General features: G+C 54.7%; 1 long non-coding RNA gene across 2 annotated transcripts; it reads left to right on the top strand.

Moving 5' to 3' along the window:
- The first annotated feature begins 623 nt into the window (after positions 1-623).
- Positions 624-21,091, top strand: LOC123925053. Of its 2 annotated transcripts, XR_006814907.1 has the most exons (5): positions 624-851; positions 1,148-1,261; positions 7,659-7,783; positions 7,890-7,984; positions 20,988-21,091. It is a non-coding gene; the product is annotated as an uncharacterized LOC123925053 (long non-coding RNA). The 2 variants fall into 2 exon arrangements; XR_006814906.1 differs by lacking the exons at positions 7,659-7,783; positions 7,890-7,984; positions 20,988-21,091 and adding an exon at positions 2,505-2,624.
- The last annotated feature ends 725 nt before the right edge of the window (positions 21,092-21,816 follow it).

Raw genomic sequence — 21,816 nt, 5'->3', positions numbered from 1 at the left:
TATATATATTTGTGTACCTGTGCGCATGAATATATGTAGTGCACGTGTGTGTGCTTGTGAGTATGTATGTGTTTGTTGGGGGGGACGGCACCCTCAGCCTCCGGCCAGGAACCACACACACAGATGCCCAGCAGGCATCCCCACAGATACAGACACCCCAGCCCTGGAGTGTCAGAAACCCGCCAGGGCCGGAGCAGCTGCTTCTAAATCAAGGCCAAGGGCAGCCGAGGGGCCGGGTTGGGTTTGGTGGCTTTGCCTGACGGTCTGATGGGGGCTGGGGCCGAAGAGGGGCTCTCCATTAGGGATTCTGGGCCAGAGTGAGCCTGGCCGGGTTTGGGGAAGTTTATTTTGGAAACTGGGATGATGCAAAATTAAGTGGGGAGGAAAAAATAGATGAGGCGGCAGTGAGGGTCTGTCTGTGGCTGGCGGGGCTGGAAGCGCCCAGCTAGGAGAGCACTGTTGGGTAAACAGAAGGGGGTGGGAGCTTTTCTGCATGCCCGCTATAAATATCCCACAGTTTGGCCGCCCCTGCTGGGGTTTCCTGGCATCGTGGGTGTGGAGATCAAGGTGCAGACGCAGGGCACTTCCGGGAGCAGTGGAGGGCAGCCGGGGCGCTGCTCAGATCCCAGTTCCTGGGGGCGGAGTGGGCCCCAAGGTCTGAGGCTGAGGCCCTGGGCGGGGGCAGGAGGTGCTCCTTCACAGCCCACTGGCTGTGGAGCCCGGGCAAGCCCCCTTCCCTCTTATGACAACAGAAGGCAGGGGAAGTGTCCTCCCTCCTGGCGCCTCGGTGGGCAAGCTGGAGACACGGAGGCAATGCTCTGTCCATGGTCTTAGGTTCTGGGGTGGCCTGGGTGAGTTCTCTCATCTCCTGGAGTCTCCATCTCTTCATCGAGTATATGGGGGTGGGGGCATCTGGGAGGCTGGAGTGGAGGCGCAGGCGTGGCAGTGGGCAGCAGTGGGACCGATATCTCAGAGCTGACTGTGAGCGGGGCTCCCGGGCGACCTCCGTCCTCTCTGCAATGCTGTTCTCTTCCTAATACCGATGCGGGTCGTGGTTCCAGCCACGCCCACTGGAGGCCTGTGATGATCCAGGGACTTGGCAAACTAGGTTATCTAAGCTCTTTTGTGATCTCGGGGTATTTTCTAGCCACGCCATCCTACACGTAAAGAACCCGAGGCTCAGAGAGAAAGGACTGCCCACAAGATCCTTCGTTCGGCCAGTTAAGCATCCAGTGCCGATCAGCCGTGAACCGGGCCCCAGGTCAGTCCCCGGGAATTTGGTGGGTCTCTGGGTCCATAGAGCTCGCAGCCCAGTGGGGAGAATGGGCTATCAGGGAAGGAGGGACACACGGACAGGCACCCAGCATCACGCACAGCCTGGGACCTCCCGCTCTCCTGCATCTGCGTGGCTGTGTTGGGGCTTCTCTTAGGACTAAGAGGTTTTTGTCATCCTGTCACCCCTCCCCCCAACACTGGCCCAGGAGCTGGCAGGTGCCTGCAGAAATGAATCGAGAACACATCAATTCAGTTCATCGAAATAGTGTCTGAACAAGACTTCGTGTGAGGCGTGTGCCAGCCTCAGTGGGCCCGCTAGGGCTGACGGGGCTGTGTGGGGAGAAGGGACAGAAAACCTCTGCTTGTGCACGTCTGTATGACAAATCATGATGGAACAAATATTCCCATGCCTTCCCAGAGCCCAGTGAATGAGGCAGGGCAACCGTCATCCCCATTTCACAGATTAGGAAACTGAAGTTCAGTGAAGTTCAGTGACTTGCCCAAGGACACTCTGCTGGGATGCAGTAGGGCAGGGCCTGGAACACAGGACTGCCTGCCTTCAAATCCAGGGTTTTCCCTGCAGATGGGGAGGGGCTCTGGGTCTATGGGAAGCACCCGGAAGGCCCCAAACTGCCCGGGGGGTGCTGTATTAGCCTGGCAAGCTCAGCAGGGGTGGTTTGGCCCAGGGAAAGGCAGGCATTTTACTCTGGCCTCTCATGCCCCACTACGAGGACGTCTGCCTGTAGCTTGAGGGCGGAAGGGCAGAAGGGACAGACGCTGGACAGAGTTTCTGGAGACCCAGCTCTGCCCATTACAAGCTGGGTCCTGGGAATCCAGTCACTCTCTCTGAGCCTCAGTTTCTCTCTGTGAATGCAGGGGTTGGACTTGATCGCTAGAGAACATTTCAGCTTGGACACCCCATACTTCTCCTCCAGGGTGCCCTGTGTCTGCCTTTGGGCCCAGGAGGGGAGAGTTGGGAGCAAGGCTCTGTCTGAGGCAGGACCAGGCAAGATGTATGCTCCGGCTCCCCCGGGGCACCTGGGCTCATGGTGAACTTGAAGTGTGAGCAGGGCCGGAGGGCTGAGGAGCGAACATGTCCCCTCCGGCCTCTGGCATCCCCGGATTGAGGAGATGGGCCAGGGCCTTTCCTCGGTTTCCCTTCTGCACTCAGTCCCCATCCCACTGGCTCTGGGGCAGTGCTCCACAATGTCCAGGTTCTCCTCCCGCAGGATCCGTGGTGGGAACTCACTGCCTGCTCCCCTGAAGCTGGGGCGGCCACCTGACTGGCTTTGGCCAACGAAATGTGACAGCCACCAGCAACTGGCAGGATGGTGTTGGCTTGGGTCCTGAGTGAGGACAACGTGGAGCAGGGTCCCCACCAGCCCCCAAGCGTGTGGTGCGAACAAGAATGAAACCTTTGCTGTTTGGAGCCCCTGAGGTTTTTGAATTGCTCGTTTCCATGCCGTCACCTTGTACGTCCTGACTAGAGTAGGGTGCGCAGACGGGACAGCAGCCTTGGGATTAACTGGTTGGACTATTCTTCCTCCTTTTATTTTTTTGTACATTTATTCATCCATCCATCCATATAGACATCTGTATATCCATCTACCATCCTTTTGTCTGTCCATCTACCCATCCACCCATCCATCTATCCAACCATCCATCCATCTACCTATCCAACCATCCATCCATCCATCCATCCATCCATCCATCCATCCACTCTCCCATCTATCCACTCCTACGTTCAGCTATCCATATATTCATCTATCCATTCATCTGTCCGTTCATCCATCTGTCCATCTATCCATCTGTCTGACCATCCATCTGTCCACCTAAGGATTCAAACCCAGTTCAGTCTGACCCTGAAGACCAACCTTCTCTGTTGTGCAAAGATGCTTCTTTGGAAAAGACACATCATTCTCTCTGCCTGCCCAAATTGTCTCTGTCTGCAGGGCCTGCTCCACCCTCCCTCCTCCAAGAAGCCCTCCCTGACCTGCTCCCACCCAGTCAGGGTGTCCAGGGGGCTACACAGGCCCACAGAGCCCTGATCACCATGGCTGGCCTATAGATGAATGGACTGAGTCACGGTCTGGAGGCACAACTGCCCTTTCCCGGAAAGAACTGAGGAATCATGGGATTGGCCAGTAGTGGTCTTGGGACTTTGATTGCCCCAAATGGCCCCACATTCACATATTCAGGGACTCTCATCCTTGGTAGGCCTCATGTGCCCATTTGGGTTTGGCAAATGTGCTCCCAGAGTCACAGGCCTACTCTGGGCTTCTCCAGAATTTGGAGCAGCCTTGGGATCTACCTTGAAGACTTTATTTTGCAAAAAAGGAGGAGGAGATTTTAATGTAGGAGAAATTGGATTTCAGTGAAATCGCCAAGAGCTGGCTGGCTAGGGGAGCCCCTCAGGCCTCTGCTATTTCTTCCGATGTCTCCCCAGCACGTCCAGCCTGTGCTGAAGTACTGAGAGAACAGAAGCTCCCCTCAGCCTCAGGGTGGCCTGGTGGCTAATGTCTGGACTTTGCAGGCAGAAAGTGGGGCTCCGTGTGGTCCCCGGGCAGAAACTTCACATCTCTGAGCCTCAGTTTGCCCATCTGCAAAATGGGGATCTCCTCAGCTGGAAGGGCTGTTGGAGAACACGATGGGGTAGTGAACAAGTGTGCGGGGCCCGGCACGTGGGAGGCGTGCAGTAAATTGTAGTTTTCATGAACGGTGGCGTGCCGTGGGCTGGCCAGGACCTCACTCAGAGGTGAATGTACAGGGTTTGACGTCAGGAGTGAGGGTGATGGGGATGATTATCCTATTGAACTAAGTCCAGTCCCTCTTGTGGAGGAGCTTAGCCCCTGAGTTTAATGTGCGGACCAGGATCAAGGGCACAGTTCAGATTTATCAGGGAAAGAGAATGATTGTTTTCTAACACTCTGCCTGTGAGCCAGGTGCCGAGGGGGGCAGGGCAGGCGTGATCTCTTGGGAACCTTGCCCAGGGATCATTAGCTTCATTCTACCCATGGTGCTGCTGAGGCTCAGAGAGGCCAAGGGACTTGTCAAGGTCATACAGCCAATAAAAGATGGAGTGAAGATTCCAGCCCAGAGGCCAAAGGAAGGAGGTGGGAAGTGGGCTGGTGATAGCAGGCGGTGTGGGCACTGGGGAGCTGGCAGGCTGTTTCCTACACCCCATCTCTCCCCACAGGGCCCCTTTCTCCTTCTCAGCCCCTCCCAAGGCCACCACTGCCTTCATTCTGGAGCCCACATCCCTCCCTCTTGTCAGGGCAAAGAATCAGTCCGAGGACCCCTGTGCTTGATTTTGGCCAGTGTCCCCAGGCACAGGAAGGGGGAGACCTGTCAAGCGGCAGAGCCAGAACCGAGCGCGTGGGTTCCCGTCTCCTTCCCCCCCGGGCGGAACTCCCAGCATGATCCCATCTCCCAGCTAGCTGCTTTCCATGGGAAATGGGAACAGACGACCGGAAATCAAGAATTGTCAAGACCAATTCGGGACACACAGCACAACCCAACCGCACACTTTCTTCCTTCGTTCTCTGCATTGGGGACCCAATGCTTTGCTTCTCCGGGGAGTGGGGACGCAGGACAATGCAGCACCCAACCCCCCAATTCCCATATTGGGTACGGTGGCCCCAGGGCAGGCTAGAGACCTTGGCACGAGGGGGCATTCTTGGCTTTCCTCCTTCCTGATCCATCACGGCCTTCGGGAAGCTGACCAGAGCCCTTGCGCGAGGCCGGGCCTCCTCAGAAGACCGTTTCTGTGCCTTCCTGTTGCGGTTTTTGACTTTGGAGAAATGCTCCGGCCTTGAACTCACCGAGGGCTGGCCCCATGTGAAGCTTGAAGTTTGTTCAGCCGTTTTGGGCTCCTGGTGGCAGGGAGCTCAGCCTTAAGCAAAGTCCAAACTGACCGCAGGTTTCCAGGGTGACTCTGGGGTGGACAGGCCTATTTATATGTGGTGGGCATCATATCACCACTTCCCCTGACACTTAGTTTGTGAAGGTTTTTCTCCAGCAGGAGGAAGCTTGGCCTTTTTTCCAACATCACCCTTGGTTTTCCTGGCCCTTTGGAGTGTGGAGGCCGATGGGACCAGGGGAGGTAGTGCCATTGTGGTTAGGGGGTGGAAGCAGACACACCTGTCTTTGAATCCTCTAGGTCTCAGCTCAGATGTCTCCTCCTCCAAGAGGCCTTCCCTGACCACTCTGCCCCTCACAGTATTGACCACTATCTGGATGATCTCATTGTATATTTATTTGTCTCACTATCTCTCCCAGTAAGATGTCAGCTTTGAGGTCAGGGGCTGTATCTGTTGCCAGATGGACCCTCAGGACCTAGAGTAATACTAGGTATACAGTAGGGACTCAAGAAAAGTTGGCCAAATAAATGTGTGACTGGGGGTGTTCTCAAACTTCAAGGAGCATCAGCGCCCCCGGATGCTTGCTGACTCTGCTGACTTGGGGCGCTGCTGCGGAGAATCTGATTCAGTGGGTCTGGGGTCTGCAGCTGGTCTGGGGGCTGCCCCCTGGGAGATGTGAACTCAGGGACCCTGGGCCTTGGTGAGGCCCAGAGCAGGGCAGAACTGGGCCTGAGCTGTGGGTTTGGCTTCCTGAACACCCTGCCCCAGGGCTCGTGGGACGGGGCCAGGCAGCAGGAATGGCCATAGGGGCCCCAGGCGGGGTATCAGCCGGTGAACCTCCAAGTGAAGCCAGGCTCTGTCCCCACAGGCACCTCTATCACAGATTCCACTTTTTATTTTTATTTTATTTTATATTTAGTTTAAGATTTCGTTTATCTATTTGACACAGAGAGGGATCACAAGTAGGCAGAGAGGCAGGCACAGAGAGAGGGAGAAGCAGGCTCCCTGCTAAGCAGAGTGCCCGATTCGGGGCTCGATCCCGGGACCTGAAACCATGACCTGAGCTGAAGGCAGAGGCTTTAACCCACTGAGCCACCCAGGAGTCCCCACGGATCCCGCTTTTAATTCTTTGTTTAGCATCTGTTCTTTCTGCTAGACTGTAAGGGTCCTGGAGGGCAGGGATCCACTCAGTTCCTACCTTCCCTGAGACTGATGCCAGTGAGGCCCTGACCTTGACCCTGGACCCTGCTCTGGTCGTCTCTGGCCTACACTCCACCCTCGCAGGCTGAGGGCTGCACCCCCTCACAGCCTCTCCTCCAGACGCTGGCACGCCCTTCCTGGAGGCCTAAGCCGGCTCCCTGGTCTGGTTGTGGGGGGGTTCCCTGGGCCGATGCTCCTGAGGTGCACAGCACTCTAGCTGTGAGCACTGCTGGGCCCAGCGGCCTCGGAGCACAGAGTGCAGATGCATGGCTGGGGGATCCACACGCGAAGCTCAGAGTGGGGAGAGATGGGGACAGGCCTCGGGGCTGCAGCGCTCGGTCTTGCTCCCGCTCCTCCTGCCCTGGCCCAAGCAGGGCCTGGCGCCTGGCTCGGCCTTCCCTTCCTTCTCCCCTGGCCTTTCTCGGCTTCTGGGCTGCACCCTCCTTTGAAAGCAGGTGGGAGCTGGGGGCGGCGGATGCCCACGTGTCATTTCCTTCCCGTGGCTGCTCATCATTTGTTAGTGCCTGCTGCCGTGTCCAGCGCTGCCTTCAGTTTCCGTGTTTAATCCTCAAGGTGTCCGGGGTTAGGTAATGTTTTCCCTATTCTGTGACCGTGGTGAGGTGACTCCTCCGAGAGGTGAGGAGACTCCTCCGAGGCCACGTAGCTGGTAGAATGCCCTCCATTGGTGACTCCAAAGCCAGTGCTCATAGGCTGGGGGAACCTGTTTATTAGGAAACAGCAAAACTCTGGGTAGTTGCGTGGGTGCTCGCGCTCATGCGGGCTGTTTCTAGGGTGGTGATGCGGTGAAGGGGGAGAAGGTGGGGATAGCTCCAAAGTGCCCTGCGGAGGTCAAGGACAGGCCCAGTCACACAGGAGGATGTTGGGCTGTCCAAGGACCCTGGGAGCCCTTCGAACCCTAAAGCCACCATCAGACCTGCCGGAGCCTCCGCAAATAAACACCATATTAACAAAGGGTAGAAATTGCACAAAGCAGGTCAATGCCCCTCCCTGCTGCCTTCCACCCAGCTGTCCGAAAGCAGGTGGCCCCTAAAGTCAGGATTCCCCGCTGGGTGAGGCAGGGCTCCTCTAGCCTGGTGTCCCCTCGGGAAAGAGCGGAGCCCCCGCCCTGAGCCCCTCAAGTCAGTCGGTGTTTAATCCCATGCCAGGCACCACACTAACGTCATGGTCACAACAGCCCACAGGGGTGATGACGGTTATTATCTTTGTGCTACGTATGGAGGCTCAGAGAGATGAAGTGCTTTGCTTGAGGTCCCAGAGCTGCAAGGAGTGGGGGGTGTTGAACTCCCATCTCTCTGACTCCAGAGCCCGGGGAGCTCACCCTTTCCCATCCACCCAGTGTTGGCCAAAGCCATGGGCAGTGTGGCGGGAGAAGCAGGAAGAGGTGTGCCCCGACTCCCATTTCCCTTGGCTCCCAGAAAGACTAGAAGGTGAGTGCGTGACACACCGGGGCTTGGGGAGCCGGGTTGGGCAGGGGGCATGTGGGTGGGTATGAAAGAGTGGGAGCCTCAGCCCGGCAATGCCAACCCTTTCCAGGAAGCGCTTTTGCTGGTCTGGCTGGGCTGTGGGCGGAGCGCAGCTGTGTGGGACACCCGCTGACACAAGCCGGAGATGGCTTCTAAGGGCAGAAGGTAAACAGTTACCTTGGCTACTGGGGCGTGCACCTGGGGTGATGGGTCAGCCCTGGAATATTCCGGGAAGCAAAGGAGGGAGAGGAAAGGCCTTGGCTTTCGTGAGAGTGAGCGGGGAAGGCGGGAGCTGGAGGACCAAGGAGCCTGTAGCCACAGTGGCAGGCCATAGCCGGTGGGGCCGGGATGGTTTCCCCTCTGGGGTGGGGGGAGGGACCCTGGAGTCAGGACATCAGGGAGGCTCGAGCTTCCATCAAGCGGGCGGTATCTGTGCGATGGCGTGGCTCATGTGTGATGGGCCACGTGTCTCAAGAACCAGGACTCGAGTGCTGTGGCTGTCCACTCGCCCCTTCATTCTCCATGTAACACACAGTGAGCGAGCAGGCTCTGGGCCAGGCACGGAGGAAGAGCAGCTCCCGGGTCCCATCCCACGGACCTTAGTTTGGAAAAGTTTTACTGGCCTGCTCTCCTCTGTTGTCGGTGCCGTGAAACCAGCTTAAGCCAAACACACAAGAGCACCGGGGTGGGGCGGGGGCATCCCGTAACAGGGAAGACTTTCAGACATTGCTGGCTCCAGGGCAAAAGAACATTCTCAGAACCAGTGGCTTGCCCTCTGTCTCCTCGTTCTGCTCTCTTTGTTTGGGGCTTTATTCTTGTCCGGGCTTTCTCCGTGGGGGTACTGAAGATGCCTGCCCCACCCCATGTCCCTGTACTCCCCCTCTTCTATCAACACCCGTCTATCCAGTCTGCATCTGGACCCTTCTCTGGGATCATTAGGTCCAGGTGGGAGGGTTGTTCTCCTGTGGAAGAGACGAAAACAATGTGCCCATGACTAAGGCGACAGATATTCAAAGACTAGTTCAGCCAATACTTACGTAACTGTAATTGTGATTGGGGCTACAAAGGAGACGTACTGGGTGTGACCAATAAATGGGGGAGTCTGATCTGGTCTGAGAAATCAAGGAAGACTTCCCTGAGGAAGTAATCTTTGACTAGGGATCTGCTGCATAAGCAGGAATTAACTGGCTTCAAATGGGGAAGAATGTTCCAGGCAGAGGGAGTGGTGTAGCTGTGAGGTTGAGTGCTGATAGCCCCAGGGAGAGGGTAAGTGATGGGTCGGTAAGGTGATGGGCTCTGCCCACGCGGGCCTCTCTGTGCCGGTGACAGTAGGGATCTTGAAGTTTCCTTGCGAGCAATAGGAAGCCATTGGAGAGTTAGAACTGGGGCTGGCGGGCGCCTGGGTGGCTCAGTGGTTTAAGCTGCTGCCTTCGGCTCAGGTCATGATCTCAGGGTCCTGGGATCGAGTCCCGCATGGGGCTCTCTGCTCTGCAGGGAGCCTGCTTCCCTCTCACTCTCTCTGCCTGCCTCTCTGCCTACTTGTGATCTCTCTCTGTCAAATAAATAAATAAAATCTTTAAAAAAAAAAAAAAAAGAACTGGGGCTGGCATCATTGAAGGTATGATTCTGTAATGATCTCTCTGGTTAACTAGTTGTCCAGGCAGGAGATCGTGGTGGCCTGAACGAGAAAGATGACATAGGAGACAGAGAGAGGTGCGTGAATGTGAACTGGATTTCGGAGGTAAAATGAATAAATTCAGTACCTGAGTGGATGGTGGGAGGATGGTGGTGGTGGCAAGAAACACTTGAAAGACAATTTCTAGGTTTCTGGTTCACACAGCAACCCAAGGAGTGGGGATTACTGGCTCTCATTTAACAGCTCGGGACACTGAGGCCCACGGACAGGAGATGACTTGCTCGGGATCGCACAGCGTGTGGGTGGCCAAGCCTAGATTCAAACTCAGGTCGGTCTGTCTTCCAAATCCACGTTCTTGCGGAAGACATGAACAGACATTTCTCCAGAGAAGATCTACAGATGGCCCCCGGACACATGAAAAGATGCTCAGCATCACTCATCAGCAGGGAAATGCAAATCAAAACCACAATGAGCTATCAAATCGCACCTGGAAGAATGGCTAAGATCAAAAACTCAAGAAACAAGTGTTGGCAAGGACGTAGAGAAAAAGGAACCTTTGTGTAATGTTGGTGGGAATGCAAACTGGTGTGACCGCAGTGGAAAACAGTTTAGCTGCAGATTCCTTAATGGATTAAAAATAGACCTATCCTATAATCTAGTAATCACACTATTGGGTATTTACCCAAAGAATATGAAAACACTAATTCCAAGGGATACATGTACCCCAGTGTTTACTGAAGCATTATTTACAAGAGCCAAAGTATGGAAGCTGCCCAAGAGTCCATCGAATGATGAATGGATACAGAAGATGCGGTGTATATACACAACGGAATATTATTCGGCCATAAAAAGGATGAGATCTTGCCATTTACCACGACATGAGTGGAGCTGGAGAGTACAGCGCTAAGTGAAGTAAGTCAGTTGGAGAAAGACAAATATCACATGATCTCAGCTCTCCGTGGAATTTAAGAAATAGAACAAATGAACGAAGGGAAGAAAAACAGACAAACCAAAAAACAGACTCAACTTGAGAGAGAGCAAACTGGGGCTTGTCAGAGGGGAAGTGCGTGGGGTGGGGGGATGGGGCATATAGGGAAGGGGCTGAAGACGGTTGTCATGATGAACACCAAGTAATATATGGAATTACTGAATGACTCTTTGTGCACCCGAAACTGTTAAAACACTGTTAATTATAATGGAATCTACAAAAAAAAAATCATTGAAAACCCCCCATGTTCTTCTTCTCAGTAGGTTTCTGTCTGCCCTTATCTCCTCCATTAAGGCTTCGGGGAACGAGTGGCAGATTTAGAGAAGCTCAGGGGAACCCTGACTCCTGCCAAGGGGACACCCACAATGAGTTGCCTGAGGGTTTTAGAAAGTCCGCAACCAAGAGCCCAAGTCAGACGGCCTGTTGGACAGCCGCCTAGGGGAGGGTGACTCAGGAAGGACACTAGCCTCTTCTATGGATAAAGGTGTAGGTGTGTGTGTGTGTGTAGCCTGGGGAATCTCAGTGTCTCTTGACAAGCAAGGAGATTGTTAGGCCTGGAGGTTCAATCTTGGCCCCGTGACTTCTGAGCTCTGTCTTGAACACTCCATTTCCTTGCTTGTAAAATGATGTCTACAGTTCCTGCCTTGCGGGCTGACTGCAAGGCTGGGATGGAACCTTGGCACTGAGAAGGGGCCTGTAAATTGTAGTTGTTAAAATTCTCTTACGCTAACCCTGGGGTTTGCAAAGTACTGAGAGAGTCAAGCAGGTTTCCCTGTTTGAGATTCTGGGGTGGAAATTCCCAGAGGTGGGGATACTGCCGACAAATGCCCAGAGCACGTGGAGGAAGTGGTGGGCCCCCGGGCCAGCCGAGGCACCTTAAATTTGTACCCTTATTCTCCACACCTCAGGAAACTTGTGCTTCTCTGGGATGCCTTCTCAGCACACCCTGATCCACGTGGGCCTGCACTCCTCCAGGTTGGATTTTCCAGTGGATCTAGGCAGATGTGCTGTCTTCTTGTTGATCTGACCTTCGCGAATGCCCACTTAGCTCCCAGAAAGTGAGACCAAGCAGAGTTCCCCAACCAGCTGGGTGACTTGTAACTGGACGGTATTGTCCCTCTGTTAACTCAGGGATCCAGAGACGATAAGACTGTCTTCCCCAGAGGGTGTTTAAGGATTCAGTGAGGTAATGCAGGTCAAGTGCCCAACAGCCCCCATAAACAACATTTCCCATTGGGTTGAGTACTCAGAGTCTGCAAGAATGCCTGACACATGGTAGGTGCTCAGTTAAGGCCTGTTGAACAAATGTGCTTCCCTTCTTGGTGTCCCCAGCAGTACCTTGCATGTGACTGAGGATGGGGTGAAGGTTAGGAAGATGGATTTGGGGACCAGACAGATTTTGGGTTCATATCCTGCCTCTGACTCATCATGGCCATGATACTTAGAGTCACTTCACTTAACCTGCTTTCTTCCCTGCCACATTGGATTAAAAGGCCACCTCCCAGGGTTCTGTGATGATTCATTAAGTCACAGAACTCATGCATGTGAAACGCTTCATGTGGTTCATGATGGGAGCTGCAATTATGACAGTCAGTCATTAACTCCCTTGTATGTGGCTGCCCAATGCAGTGGGCCGGTGTGGGTGGCTTTCCCGGTATCTTTCTCCTCCCTGCCCCCTGCCCTCCTGGAGAGCCGTGGTTTTGGTTTGGGGAACCAGACGACTTCAGGGACTGCTCTGCTTCTGGAACTAGGCAGAACTGGGGTTAAAACAGTATGTGCATTTCAACCCCCTGGCTCAGTGATTGGTTTACATTTGGGCGTGTGACCTATACCTGTCATGTCAGAGTGAACTTCAGGATTTTTGTGAGGGCTCTGGGACAAAGATGCTTCTTTGATACCCTACTCAGCATGAATGAGGTGATCTTAGTCTTGGGAAATGCTGGCATGTGTCTTGAGACTATAGGGAAGCCGGTCTTGAAAAAAGAAGTTGAGTGAGAGAAACTAGGTCCTTGCTGGCACTGTTAAACTGCTGGATCAAACTTTTCCTGAAGGACGTTTCAAGAAAAAAAATGAGCCAATAATTTGCCTTTATTATTTATGGCTATTTGAATTGGGTTTTCTGTTCCTAGTAACCAAAATCATCCTTACGGATACAACCCATACATTTCTCCACCTTGTGTAGCTGTCACTTCCTTTCTGTGGGTGGGGTGACATCGGCTCAGGCCACATTTCCTCCATGAGCACATGGACTCTGTGAGAACCAGCTGACGCTGCTGCCTGTCGGAAACCAGACCACCCAAGAGCCGAAAGATTATGGAAACATAAAGAAAACCAGAGCAGGGAAAAATCCAAGTGAATGCTTCCAGAATAACCAAAAAGTTAAAAAAAAAATGGTGGCAACTCTAATAGCAAAATAATTGACCACTACACTCCTGACTGAGGAGGGCGTATCCCCATCTCAGCCACCTGAAGGGTATGTCACATTTGCAGGGAATGTTCCTTGCTTCTGGCTGCCTGCATCAGCTCCCCTGTAGGCCAGCACTCCGGTTTCCTTTCCTGGAATGCAGGAGTCTCACCTTCCCTAGCTAAAGGTAGGCTAAACAGAAGTTTCTTTACCAGAATGGAATCTTGAACTGAAGAGCCTGATCCATCCATCCCTGAGTCAGGGTCATTACCGTATTATTCTGATCATGAACCCAATGCTGTACCTGCTATTTAACTTCTGCAACATCCTTGGTCCCCAAGCCTGGGGCTCCAGCCCCTGACAGATTCTGTGAGTTTTCAGTAGCCTTCCAATATACTTCCCTTTGCTGAAGCTAACAAGGTGTATTTCTGCTACTTGCAACCAAAGAGTCCCCAGTGATACACCTGCGGAAGGGGCTGCGGCAAGGAGGCAGAGGGGTCTGTGACTCACTGAGAAGACTTGTCAAACACAGGCTGGGTCATTTTGCACCCGTTCTGGCTATCGCACCATGGGTCCATTCTTGGGAAGGCAGATGGCCTAATTGTGAAGGTCGTCAAGGTCATAACGCATTATTAGGCATCAGGCATGGTCTGCAGACTGGATCCATATGTAGATATTGATGCTGAGGTGATGAAACAGATCAGTTTCAAGGAATTCCTGAATTCCCACTTAAAAATATCATTTGGTAGTTTATCATCCTACCAATACTAAACATAAAATCTGTGAAAACGTTCACATGGAAAAAGGGTGCTCCTCTCGACAATGTCAGAACCACGTCTGCAGGGGTGTGATGAGCAGAGGGTGTATCTTACAGGATCTCCGCAGCCATCCGGCCTTCTCGCACCCCCCGCAGGATCATCTTCCCTCCCTCTAGCAAAGCACCCTGATAGAGCTCTGAAGCGACATGTGATTCAGATCTGGCCAATCAGAGCAGCGGATTCTCCGGCCCACAGTGATTGGTTCAGAGATGGGGAAATGACCCAATCAGAACCAACGAGAAGCAGTGAGTTTTGCTGGGGCTGCTGGGAAAGGAAGGAGCCGCCCACCCTGGGCAGTGACGCAAGTGAGGGTGGGCTGGCCGTGCCAATGGAGCCGACGCAGAGGAGGGGGAGTGAGTTGGAGAGAGAGGCGCCGGGTCCTGGTAACGTGGATTGGACTCCTGGGTTGCAGGAGTCGAAGAATCCCTTTCTCTGAAGCCACTCAGGGCCCTAAGGGACACGTGGGTGGAGTGGTGCTGAAATTCCGAGTCTCATTTAGAAAAGCATCCAGTTGTCATCGCCCCCGATCGACTGGCTTCTTGGAAAAGTCGCATTCAGTGTAACTCAACCAAGATGCATCAGGGACCTGCTTTCTCTGTGCGGTGTGAGTTCCACTGGCACCCGCCTCCCTGGCGGGACTCTTTGGAGTTGCCGGATTTAGCAAACAAAAATACAGGACATTTCCTTAAAAAGAAAGTTCAGGTAAACAAGAAATATTTTTTTTTCTTCTTTTCTTTTTGTTTAGTATAAGTATGTCTCATGAAATATTTGGGACATACTTATACTAAATAATTGTTCACTGTGTATCTGAACTTCAAAATTTAACTGCACATTCTGTAGGTATTCTGGCAGACTTCCCCAGGAGTCCTGTGAAGTCGCCACGGATAGGTCTGTTTGCAGGAGGAGGGGGAGGAGGAGGCAGGCCCCGTGCCCCTGAGCTGTCTCTGGATGGAGATGTGAGAGGGGACAAGGGAGGGGCTGAGCAAGGGAAGAGAACAGAGAGGAGTGGGGTCATTGAGGGTGTCAGCAGGGGGGACCCTGAGGCCCAGGAGGGGAAGCGCCCACGTAATGGCAGGCAGTGAGCCTGCCGTGGCCATGACCCCCATGAAGAGGAGGCTCTGCTCAAGGAATCCAGGTTTGCACCTCATGACCACCTCCCAGCCCTAGCTGGAGAAGCGCAGGCCCTTGACCCAAGGGCAGCCAATCCAGGGCCCGACTATGGCTCGGTGAGAAGCTGAAGTGGCTGGAGGGAATGCCATCTTGAGCTTAGAAATGAGGAGAGATGGGGCAGTCAGTAGTAGGAAATGAAGCTCCAATGGAGATGTGGAAAGAGGCCAGGAGAGGCCTGTGTGAAGGGGAGGGGCAAGGAAGGGAAGCTGTGTGAATGCAGAGGTGTTGAGGACTGGAAGCTAAGCTCCAAACCAGGTCTCAGGGTTCCAGGTATGAGCTCCCTCTTGACAAGCTCCCAGCTTAGTGGGAGACTTCAAGGAGGATTTCAGCTTCTCCTGGCAAGTGGAGGAGGGCCTCCTGGAGGACGTGGCCCTTGAGCAAGGCCGTGAAGGATGAGTAGAAGTTTGCCAGGGAAGGAGGCAGGAAAGGCATTGGAGATGAAGGCCCTGAGAAGCAAGGGGTCTTGCTGTGCTCAGTGAAGAGAGGAGGTTAGGTTAAAGGTAAGGACTTGGAAGTTACTGTTCTTTGGGGTGACATGTGGATAAGGCTGGCCAGGGAGAGTGCAGAGACAAAGGTCACAGGCTGCTGCTTTGGGGGGCCAGGTGAGATATGAGCGAGATCTGGTGGCCTTCTGGGTCTCCTTCTATTTCCCAGTTTTATAGGGGTAGGGATCCAATCATTGTTCCCTAATTAAAATAAACCCCTGTGAAATGATAAAGAGCAAACGTCACCATGGCCAACTGGGAAGTTATAGTCTGCCTAAAGCAGATGCCCTGGACACTGGCAACCCCCGAGAATCACCAGGGGTACCCTAATGACACAGGATTCCTGGACCCGCTCCCTGGGGACGCTAACTTACCTGGTCCAGGGTGGGGCCTAGCCAAGGAAAGAGTTCAGCAGCAGCCCAGGTGCAGCTACTAACTTGAACCTGATTCAGGACTGAGGTCCCCCCAGGCTGAGAACCACTGGCTCCAGAGGGATGCCGGCTGCTGCTTTGGAGGAATGGATCGTCCCAAAGCTTTTGGTTTTTCAAGAAGAGCCAGAAATCTGGAGTTTTCTGTGAAATCTCCTTAGTTTTTAAAATGTTGGCTCAACTTGAATAAAAGGCAAAGTTGGGGTGTATTTCCTGCACACTATTCCACACTTCTCGCCACACCAGCTCTGTGAGGTGTTCGTCTCAGCTCTGCAGGTGAGGAAACAGAGGCCTGGAGCCGTGTGTAACTCGCCCAGGACATAGAGCTCGAAAGTGCCAGTCTGGCTCCAGAAGCCATGCTTTTATCCGCACAACCTGTCTGCAGTCTGGATCTGGCCCGGGGCCCAGCCGTTTGCGGCCTCTGGTTGGTAGGTAAGAGGAAAGGAGCCCGGGACAGAGTCTTGGCCACCGTGAGAAAGGCAGCAGGAGCGGGCAGGGGTTTGGGAGACGCTCGCTAGATGCGTGAAGCACGGAGCCCTTTGCCACCTGTAAGGGCCGCCAGCATCTCTGAAGCCCCACATGGCCTGGCCCGGGGAGGGGGGCCCGGGGAGGGGAGCCCGGCGGCTCTGCTTCCGATACGGCCCGGCAGGTCCAGGCTTGGGTCTTCATCAAGGGCCTTGCCGACCCTGGAGGCGCTGGCTCGGCCCAGATGCTGCTGATAAATGGGCTCACGTGGTGGTGAGGCGGAGTCGGGGGTTGCTGCCGGCTTTGTTTGTTGCGGTGACTCAGGGCAGGTCATCACATCTCAGGGGCTCCAGGTGAGGCCCCGGAGCTGTCTCTCTTTGGGGCTGGTAGGACCCACCCAGCGAGCCCTGCTCATGTCGTCACCTGATAAGGTGCTGTTACCTTTCCGCAGGCTTTGAGGATGGGGCCAGTGGGTGTGTCTGGACACGGCAAGAGAAAGGATTTAGTCAGCCAGTGGGGTTGAGTAAGAGGGCAAGGTGGTCTTTTTCTGTGGGCCTGATCCATGGGCTGCACTGGGGTGTGTTTGTCTTTGCATCCGGTCTCTTCATTTTTCACAGTTCCAAGGGGTCGGTGTTATCTCCATTTTCCAGGTGAGGGAGTGGAGGCTCAGGGAGGTGATGTGACTTGGCCAAGGTTTCATGGCTTGTAATGGAGCTGGGACTGCGGTCAAGGTTGTTCCTGGCTATTTACCATCTCCAGGGATGTCCCGAGGCCCCTCCTCCAGACCTGCCAGGATCCCACTCCCTCAGGACCCCGAGGTCTTCCTGCCCCCCACTTCTTCAGCAGGTCAGGCCTATGTACACCTCCGTAGCGCACTATGTACACCTCTGTCACAGGCAGCTTGGACAGACCCGTCCAAGAGATGACCAGTCTACCCAGACGTGTGGGCGTTTCTACAGATTAGCTGCAGAGAGACTCAGGGCTGGTGTTAACACACCAACGAATCCTATAACTGATCTGTGACCACTTTAGTTGAGTTACAAATAAGAACACATCCATGTGCTGTTAACTAGCTGAAAAGCAGCGAGTTACTTTGTTTTCCACCTTATTTTTAGCTTCGAAAAATGGGTTTGCAAATCAACATTGTTGTCTTTTCATCTCTGCTTAGAGCGCCCCTTGGCATCTGGGTCTGTGCCTTTGCCTGGCTCCCTCTGCTTGTATGTTTGGTCCTGTGGGGGTGGGCTGTGTTCCAATGAAAGTCCCACCAGGAGGAGGGTGTGCACCTGGGTGCTGGGGAATTTCCTAGAAGAACGGCTGTGGCCCAGGTAGCATCCTGTTTTGTGAGCTGGGCTGGGTGGTAGGTGCCTGGAAATGGGGAGGGAGGAGGTGGCTGGCCAGTCTTTAGCGAGAGGCCAGCTTGGCACCTTTGGGCCCTTCCCAGTTGGGCCCTGCCTGGTCCAACCGCCACCCCCCCCATCTCCTCCCCTGTCCTGACCGCCTTTCCTCTGGACCTATACCACTCAGCAGTCTCAGCCTTTGCATGGCCATTTGCTCTCGTAGGATCCCTGTTCCTTGCTTGCAGGGATTACCTGTGTGAAAGAGCCCAGCACTGGGTTAAACATGCAACCAGGGCTTAAAAGCACACTTCCCTCCCTCTGTATGTGGAAGCGTGGGCCTCCCGGCTCTAGCAGAACCCTGTGATGGCAGAAGAAGCACGTACCAAGCCAGAGAAGCTTCCAGTCTGCCTACACGGAGGAAACGATGTCTGAGGCCTATTGCAGAGGTGGTTGGTTGGGTTTTGACTGTCCAGCCCCCAAATCCCTGGGGCTCACCCCGTCTACACTTCGTCTGCTGTTTACGTGAGGCACCCCCCTTCCAGGCGTGGAGCGTGTGACCCTCAGAAACCAGCCTGGTCACCATGTTCTGTCAGCCACAGGGACTGGGTCATTCCGAGCCAGGGGTGGGGGTTGACTCTGAGCTGAGGGTCGCTTGGGTTGCTGGGACAGACGCAAGCCTCCTTCTCCTGGGCTTCAGTCTGCACCTGCTTCTCCCAGCAGCTGCCCACTGTGACCTCCCCGCAGCCTCCCCGTGGAAGGAAGCCCCATTGGATTCTGTTGCTGGCAACCCAGGAGCTTGAGGGGAGACCTCCCTCAGATCTGCAGATCTAGCCCGCCTCTGGGGATAGAGCAGCTGAATGCCTCTTCCTTAGCAGCCGGACAGGAGGGGAGGGTAGTGCTGAAGGCGCCTGGAGGAAGGGGGTTGTCCCATCTTGGCCCAGATGGGACCCCGGGGTTGGCTAGTTCAGTCCCAGAGTGAACGTCCAGTGAGGAAAAGCCTAAGCCAGGCAGCCTGGGCTTTGCTCATAGGGGTCTTTCTTAGCCACAGACCATATCCTCTGTGCAGAGCTTGGGGGTAGGGGAGAGGTACTGGGCAGGAGGGGCTGCCCCTTCTAGGCTGACACGATGTCCAGAACCACATTCCAGGTGCCCAAAAGTGAATCTGTGAGTGCTCTTACCAGAGCTGGTAAGATAGAGGAGCGAGGTGGGCACAGGCCTTGGTGCCCAGCCCTGCCTTTCCCAGGCGGCTGGGAGAAGGGGAGTGGAAAGGATATTGCCTTGGAGCCAGATGGATCTAGGTTTGGGTCTCCCTCCACCACTAATCCACAGTGAGAGACATCTCACCTCTCTGAGCCTCGGTTTGCTTGTCTGTAAGATGGGAATAATCCTACAGCTTCCTGGCACGGGGGTGAATCACATGAAACGTTCATATGATGCCAGGCACAAGCAAGGACTCCACCAACATTTGCTTTTCTTGTTGTGTGGAAGGGGAACCCCATTTCAGACCAAGCTGGGGACATTCCTTAAGGAGTTGGGCTTGGTTGTAATCGCAGTGTTGAGCTCATAGACCTCGGGCTGCTGGCTGTGGGCTTCGTCCTTGGGTGTCAGTTTGCTCATCTGTAAAATGGGGATAATTGAGTTGACCTGAGGTTTAAATGACATCATTCTCAGAAAGTGCTTAGCACCAGGCCTGGCACGTAGTAGGTGCCCAGTAGACACCAGCTCCCTCCTTAACCACCTCCCCTCTTTGTCCTGAACACGGAAGATCAGATGGTGTGGCGAGTCGAGAGGCATCAGAGCCTGACTCAAAGAACAGGCTCTGGCCCAGCCTTGGCACTCAGTTGCTGGGCTTTGCTTTGTGTGAGATCCTGACCTCTGGGTCTCAGTCTGCCTCTTATCTGTTAAACGCCCTTGGACTTGGTGGTCCCGTTTCTACTTCTAAAATTCCATTCTGTGAAAACTGAAATGTTGCTACTTAAGTAAGGGGCTGAAGGCAGCTAGCTGCTCCTTGTTTGGGCTGGGGCTGTCACCAAAGTAGCCTGCACTTTTGCTGTGCAAGACCCCATGAGAGGTCCCTTTTGGTTATGAAAGGGGAAGGACCCCAGTCACACCGCCATCGGGCCTAGTCTGGGAGGAGAAGGTCATCACACAGTGAAGGACGTGACGCTGTGGAAGGAGGAACGGGAGTTTGGAAGCTGTTTCTTGGCCGCTGCACGGACACTTTGGGAGGCCCTGGACCGGGAACGCAGTGGACATGGAACAGGGGGTTCCTCAGTAGAGAGGGGCTTGGAAGCATGCGGGCAGCCAGAGTCAGGGAGCGGGCTGGCAGGAAGGGCCTTGGAATGCTCTGGACAGTAAGTGCAACATTCGTTTTGATGGTGCTGCTGGCTAGGTTTCAAACCCTTTCCTCTCCCCGAAACTTCGGTGAGGTCTACGGCCCACAGAGCCTCAAGTCTGTGGGACTCTGGGGATGAGGCAGTCTGGGCAGAGGCTGCACTCAGGCGCAGAGGAGGGCTGGCAGACAGCAGCATGGGGCGGAGACGTGCCTCCAGCCAAGAGCAGAACTAGGAGGTGGGAGCTGTAGCCTCCTGGGGAGTCAGAAATACCCAGAAGGGCACTGGGTTGCCCATGGCCTGGGGCATGGGGTTTGGAAGGATCATATTCTGGAAGTAAGGCCATGGTGACCCTGGAGGACATGGAGCCATTGGGGTTATGTTTGTAGGATCATAATGGTCTGAATCATAATGTTTGTACGATCTGGATTGGCAGAGAGGAGCGAGCATCCCCTCTCGGGTGGAGGTGGCGAGTGGTGTGACCCCGGCCTGGAGCTGCCGAGCAAGCGTGTAGAGGGGAGACTAGTGGGTGGTGCTGTGGCCGCGGGCAGTGGGTTTGGGTTGCAAAGGACCTGGAGGGCGTGTAAGAACCCGACTTCTTCTTTATGTGATGGGGAGCCATGGAGGACTTCAGGGTGGGGGAGAGACAAGGGGCAGCCTGGCTGGGAAAGGTGGCCCCAGCGGCGTGTAGTGGACAGATGGGGATGGGCTGGAGGCAGGCAGGGAGAGAGAAGGAGCACTTGGGGTGAGGACAGCTCATTCTAGGGGTTTCTTGTGGCCACATCAGTGTAGGCGGGTGAGCAAGTTTGGACGCAGTGCAGCCCCTGGTGAGAGCGGACACCTGGGTCGCAGTCCTGGAGGTGGCCTGACGTCACCTGCTGCAATCACTGACTTCCTCCAGCCTCTGGCTTTTTGGTGACTCTGCCCCTCTGAGGAGCCAACACAGACTTGGGATTTTTAAAGTTCTGTCATCTCAGAGTTGACTCAGGGAAAAGGGCAGGCCAGGGGAAGAGATCTCTCACCCCCAGAACTTTTAGGCTGTTCCTAGATCTTCACGGGCCACAGCTCGGGTTCGGTGACCATACCAGCTGTTCTCATTTTCAGATGGAGAAGTGGAGGCCTAGAGAGTGAAGGGACCTTTGCCGGCTTGAGTGGCCGGAGCAGTGGCCTGGGTCTGGTTCAAATCGAGTCACTCCGTGTGACTGTGGGCGAGTCTCTTCTCTCAGAGCCTCTGTCTTCTCATCTGTGAAATGGCATAACCAAGTCTGCCCTACACGTTCCATTTCCTCTCATCCTCTTACTTCCTTGCTTCCTTCCCCTCACCATTGACTCCGTCCCTGCCCAGGCCTTTGGTCCTGTGTACGGGTCCCAGATGTCTTTAGGGCTCACAGATGTTCCCCCACCTGCTCTGCCTGACACGGGCTCCCCAACCCTTCTGGGACCCTGCTTCTCTCGGGGACACTCCTTTGTAAGCCTGTCACCTTCTGTCAGGCTGGGGTCCTCCTCGATTCTGCCCCCACCAGCCCGCCTGCCACCCTGCACATTGCTTGGAGACTCGGCTCACACCCTTGCCTCTGCCCCACCCTGCCATCATCTCTTCAGCCGCCCGCAGCCTTTGCCTCCCTGGGCCTTGCCGCTCAGAACTGCCCCCTCTGGAACCCCAACTCCGAGCCCTCTGCCCCTATGGGGACCACTTCCCACCCTCCTGGACCCTGCCCGGAGACCCTCAGTGCTCTGCTGAGTACTCCCTTTCCCTCCGCCAGGGCTCCCTCTGTCCCAGAGCCCCAGTCCCCATCACCCACCTTCGTCTCCACTGTTTGCTCACTGGAGTGTTGCTGAAGGATGTTCCTGCCCAGCGGGCCACAGCTGCTCCTGATCCACGGTTTCCAGTCCCAGTGGGCCCTCAGCACTCCCTTCTAGCCCTTTTCTTATG

Source organism: Meles meles, chromosome 1 (genome assembly GCF_922984935.1).
Source record: "Meles meles chromosome 1, mMelMel3.1 paternal haplotype, whole genome shotgun sequence".
In the NCBI taxonomy this organism is placed as follows: domain Eukaryota; kingdom Metazoa; phylum Chordata; class Mammalia; order Carnivora; family Mustelidae; genus Meles; species Meles meles.
This window is presented reverse-complemented; position numbering and strand designations above follow the sequence as displayed.